The sequence below is a fragment of the Lissotriton vulgaris genome, chromosome 1_1 (assembly GCF_964263255.1).
Source record: "Lissotriton vulgaris chromosome 1_1, aLisVul1.2, whole genome shotgun sequence".
Taxonomy (NCBI): Eukaryota; Metazoa; Chordata; class Amphibia; order Caudata; family Salamandridae; genus Lissotriton; species Lissotriton vulgaris.
Window position 1 is genome coordinate 141333238 of NC_141685.1, and position 6208 is coordinate 141339445.

The 6208-nt window shown below is 38.8% G+C and overlaps 1 pseudogene; it reads left to right on the plus strand.

Annotated features, from left to right (window-relative positions):
- Positions 1 to 460: 460 nt before the first annotated feature.
- Positions 461 to 4321, plus strand: LOC147737816 (uncharacterized; annotated as a pseudogene).
- The last annotated feature ends 1887 nt before the right edge of the window (positions 4322 to 6208 follow it).

Genomic DNA, 6208 nt, shown 5'->3' on the forward strand with positions numbered 1-6208 from the left:
GTGACCAAAACACTCTTAATAAAATAATCGCGCTCCGCCAGTGGCATTTAAAGCAGTGATTACAACAAGGCAGATTCCTTTGTTCAATGAAATTTCCCTTCATGGATGCCTGAAATAAGGAATAGCAGAGTCCTTTAAATGGGCAGGGGAGTACACAACATCTGACAATTCATTAAAGGAGGTACAAATACCTTACTGATGCCAGTCGTCATCACAGGAAGAGTAAATTGTTGGTGTTGGATGCTTCTGAGAATCTGTGTCATGATACATGTGTAACTTGTGTTTCTTTCTACAGTATTCACTACTTTTGCTCTCACGACATGGAGTCTCAGTGGTCCCAAGTTCCCTGTCTATGCAGTATCCATGAACTGTTTTACACCCTTGGAGTGCAACTCACTTATAATTTCTAACTCTATTTTTACAGGTCACTGAAGCAACAAAAAGAAAAATAAATGTTGTAATGTTGGAAACATTTCTATAAAGGGTTATTTTGAGGAAAGTAGAAACACTCTAAATCTCTGAAGAAAAACTAGTTCTATGCACCAGGAATGGTGAGGAATTTGGTGCAGAAGAAACTGCTGAATGTGAAAGTGATTTATCGACTTTCTTACAATCATTATTTGTTGTCAAACCTTGAAATACAATGACCAGGAACATTTACCAAGTGTCAGTTATTGGGATTGAATAGCCTCTGAAATAATAACTGTACCTGCATGTAAATTGAAAATCTACGGCAGCTACTAAATATAAGAATATTTTCACTTAAAGGAAACATTTCACGGTTGGTCAAGCAAAGAACATTGGCAACAACTGATCCTCACACAGAGCACTTGGGAATATTCAGTGTTGCAAATTCTGCCTGATGGTTTATGAGAAATGCCTTGGAGACCTAAGCCTCTCCCAGCAAATCAGTATCCGTAGACGTGATGTGATGTGACAGAAGTGTCAGGAAGGCTAATAACCTCAGTTTACACGAGCAAGCTTATGTCTCCGTCTCCTGTGATTCGGAGGAAAGAAAACATTGTATTTTAAAGAATAACTGAAAATTTACTTCTCAGATGTCATTACAGCAAAGACACTGGATTAACATCTACAATATAGAAAGATTTGTACCACCAACTCTGTCTCTTGGGTTGATCTATGTTGTTTCCAAGTGTGCCAGACCTCCAAAGTTAATGGTGTACCTTTTTGGGCCTCACCGGAATAGGAAGCTTAAAAAGGGCCAGCGTTACACTATTGATAATTTGAGAACTACCCTAACATGTTTTAATCCATGTTCATTACTTGTATAAAAAATGTACCTCACTTGTAAGTACTAATCCTCAAAGACCCTATCAGTGCTTTTAAAACTCCTAAATTAAATGCGATAAACTGCAGTCAGAATGAGCTTAATTCTACTTGAAGGAATCCTTGTGGGCCTAACTTGGAGAAAATGAATCCATGAGGGGTATCTTAATAAAAATAAGGGGCCCCTCAGTGAAAGTTTATAAGACAAGTTAGATAGGCTGGCTTCAAAGATAAGAACATTGATCTCCAAATAAAAGCTATAATTAGGTGAATGCAAATGTGAAGAAGAGCTTCAGCAGCGTAGTTTAGAAGTTAATGTTGAGTTTTAACATAAACAAGTACAGACCCTGGAATTAGATTCAGACTTAAGATGGCATGTAGCCACGAACAAACCCAACTTAGAGACACAAATAACTTGAATAAGAGCAATGAATGTGAGAACAACTTTAGTTATCAATCCCACCTCACTAAACACAAGAGAACTCATACTGGACAAAAACCGTATCAGTGTCCTGAATGCCAGAAAGGCTTCAGTCGGAAAAGCGATCTCATTCAACATGTGAGAATCCACACTGGGCACAAACCTTATCAGTGCACTAAGTGCCTGAAGTGCTTTAGTCAGAAAAACCATCTCATTCAACACGAGAAAACTCATACTGGGCTCAAACCGTATCAGTGTTCTGAATGCTGGAAAAGCTTCAGCCAGAAATCTACTCTCTTACAACATGCAGTAACTCATACTGAGCAAAAACATTATCAGTGCTCTGAATGCTGTAAAAGCTTCAGTCGGAAATTCAGCCTTACTGTACATGAAAGGACCCACACGGGGCAAAAACCTTTTCAGTGCTCGGAATGCAGGAAAAGCTTCAGTCATAAATCTGGTCTCACTTGTCATGAAAGAACTCACACTGGACTAAAACCGTATCAGTGCTCTGAATGCCAGAAAAGCTTCAGTCGGAAATCTAGTCTCACTCACCATGAGAAAACTCACACTGGACTAAAACCATATAAGTGCTCAGAGTGCCAACAAAGCTTCAGTTGTAAGGGCAATCTCATTCAACACGAGAGAACTCATACCGGGCTCAAACCGTATCAGTGTTCTGAATGCCAGAAAAGGTTCAGTCAGAAATCTAGTCTCACTCAACATGAGAAAACTCACACTGGACTAAAACCATATAAGTGCTCAGAGTGCCAACAAAGCTTCAGTTGTAAGGCCAATCTCATTCAACACGAGAGAACTCATACTGGGCTCAAACCGTATCAGTGTTCTGAATGCTGGAAAAGCTTCAGCCAGAAATCTACTCTCTCACGACATGGGTTAACTCACACTGAGCAAAAACATTATCAGTGCTCTGAATGCTGTAAAAGCTTCAGTCAGAAATTCAGCCTTACTTTACATCAAAGGACCCACACGGGGCAAAAACCGTATCAGTGCTCTGAATGCAGGAAAAGCTTCAGTCACAAATCTGGTCTAACTGAACATGAGAAAACTCACACTGGACTAAAACCATATAAGTGCTCACGGTGCCAACAAAGCTTCAGTTGTAAGGCCAATCTCATTCAACACGAGAGAACTCATACTGGGCTTAAACCGTATCAGTGTTCTGAATGCTGGAAAAGCTTCAGCCAGAAATCTACTCTCTCACGACATGCGGTAACTCACACTGGGCAAAAACATTATCAGTGCTCTGAATGCTGTAAAAGCTTCAACCGGAAATTCAGCCTTACTTTACATGAAAGGACCCACACGGGGCAAAAACCTTTTCAGTGCTCGGAATGCAGGAAAAGCTTCAGTCATAAATCTGGTCTCACTTGTCATGAAAGAACTCACACTGGACTAAAACCGTATCAGTGCTCTGAATGCTGGAAAAGCTTCAGCCAGAAATCTACTCTCTCACGACATGCGGTAACCCACACTGGGCAAAAACATTATCAGTGCTCTGAATGCTGTAAAAGCTTCAGCCGGAAATTCAGCCTTACTGTACATCAAAGGACCCACACGGGGCAAAAACCTTTTCAGTGCTCTGAATGCTTGAAAAGCTTCAGTGAGAAATCTGGTCTCGCTCGTCATGAGAGAACTCACACTGGACTAAAACCGTATCAGTGCTCTGAATGCTTGAAAAGCTTCAGTCACAAATCTGGTCACATTCAACATGAGAAAACTCACACTGGACTAAAACCATATAAGTGCTCAGAGTGCCAACAAAGCTTCAGTTGTAAGGCCAATCTCATTCGACACGAGAGAACTCATACTGGGCTTAAACCGTATCAGTGTTCTGAATGCTGGAAAAGCTTCAGCCAGAAATCTACTCTATTACAACATGCGGTAACTCACACTGGGCAAAAATATTATCAGTGCTCTGAATGCTGTAAAAGCTTCAGCCGGAAATCTACTCTCTCACGACATGCGGTAACTCACACTGGGCAAAAACATTATCAGTGTTCTGAATGCTGGAAAAGCTTCAGCCGGAAATTCAGCCTTACTTTAAAGGACCCACACGGGGCAAAAACCTTTTTAGTGCTCTGAATGCAGGGAAAGCTTCAGTCATAAATCTGGTCTCACTTGTCATGAAAGAACTCACACTGGACTAAAACCGTATCAGTGCTCTGAATGCTTGAAAAGCTTCAGTCGGAAATCTGGTCTCATTCAACATAAGGAAACTCACACTGAGCTAAAAACGAATCAATGCTCTAAATGCCAGAAAAGGTTCACTTTGAAAAAAAATCTCACTAGACATGAAAGAACTCACTCTAGGCAAAGACCTTATCAGTGCTCTGAATGATGGAAAAGCTTCAGTCAGAAATCTGGTCTCACTGAACATGAGAAAACTCACACTGGGCAAAACCTTGTCATTGGTCTAAATGCCAGAGAAGCATCTGCTGGAGACTCAGTTTGATTCAACATGAGAAAATCCACAGGAGAAAAAAATGTATCAGTGCTCTCAGTGTGACAAAAACTTCAGTTATAAAAGCAACCTCTCTACATGACAGAGACAAGGTGGGAGAGTAAAAGGTGCTCTGAGGAGAAGCTTTCAGCATTGCAAAACCTTCACATGAAGCAGCCACAAAGACATCAATCAATTTATCGTCCAACTGTTTACTGAGAAAAGCGCACAATGAGGGATAGAAATTTGTGAATTAACCTCATTCCTTAGTGACTATTTGTGGCCTCATTCCATTCCGTGTATTTTGCTTCCTGAGTGTTAATAAGCCATGGCTCTGACCCACAAGGTCCATTCGATCCTGAACTTTGAGGCCACGCCTCCAAGGATCTGGAATCCAAGTAACCTCAAACTATTTCCAGCCTTAATGAGCCTCAGCAGGTGCCTGCGGCACAAGTCCCTTTGTCGTAGGACTCTATGGGACCAACGTCTGTTCATACCTGTGCAATTTGTGACTGATTATTGAAAAAAACTAAATGAGATGGAAGGACTGGTCATTATTCTCAGCAACATCCCACCACATCATTCTCCAGTCTCTGTGTCTCTGTGCCACTAAAGACAAGACCAACCATATGCTAACCATTCCTGTCACTACCCTAAAAAGTCCTAATGACTTCTGTTCCAATAGGACACAGCTTCGTATTACAAAGATCCACTTTAGTGACCTCTTTCCAGGTCCATTTATGTTACAAATGGAACCTACTTCCCATCTGCTGAGGACAGTTTCACGAGCTTTAAAATCACATCAGACATACCCAAGAGAGTCTCACAGATAATCTGAGTTGTACATTTTTAGTACTACTAAAGAACTACAAAATGCTTTTCACAAATTACGTGCGGTTGTTCTGCTTCTCCTATCTTTTTCTGTGTGTAGTTGTCTGCCCCGACTTCACAGTTTCCCCACACGTTAGTATAGTTTTTAGTAGTAAATGTGGAAGGGACAGAAGGAGTGGCTGTAAAATGGGGAATGCTTATAAATAAAGGGGAGGGGTGAAGGCAGAACTAAGGACGAGTTAGGGAGGGGTTTAGGGAAAAGACAGGCACTCACCCACTAAAGAGTAAGCCCATTTCTGTTTATAAACCACAACTCTAAAGTCACTAAGTCATAATGTACCTAAAGAATCGTAAATGTACTTGTGCTCAGAGGGGGATTAAGTCCAACATCACACATGGCCATCCACTGGAACTGCAGCAAATTCCCATAAATAATAATGGTGGTAGGGACATAAAATAAAACCCTATAGGAAATAATGCTAAATTAAATATTTAAAACCAGTTAAAAAAAATCTAAATAAATGTCATTTAATGGCAAAAAATATTTAAAAGAAAACATTTCATTATTTTTTAATGTTGTAATACATTTTTTAAATGTAAACACTAGTATAACATTCATTATTAGTAAAGTCAAATTACATGTGTTCAGCACATTTAATAATTATTAATACATAAACAAGATGTTACTTCAGGTGGGAAACCTTTAATTCAATCTTAAGAAAAAATATAATCTTTAATATGTTCAACTAGGGTGGAAATCTCCCTGTGTAAAAATATATGGAATATTTTGAATGTTTTTTAAACTTAAAAAATAAATCTTTTTAAGTTAAATATGATTGTAAATTAATTTTATATACTTTAAATGTAGAACAAAATGCTTCAATACCTTTAACTTGTATTTTAATTAAATATGTAATTGATTTTAAAGATGTTAAAAATGTTTTTTTAAAGATTTGTTGAAAAAATCCCACTGAAAGTAAAATCCCTGTATTTTCTTATTATGTACTCTAAATTACTAAATTGCCTCAGAAGGGACAAAGCCTTTAAAAAAGTTTTGTATAGAATTAATTGAATTTTTTTTAAAAAGACAAAACACATTATTTTAATGTATCTTTATTTCTTATGAGGTTCTATTTCTAGGTCTCGGCTAGACACTACTTGCGCTGTCTCAAAGAGACATGTTTATCTCCTTTATAGGCTTCAGC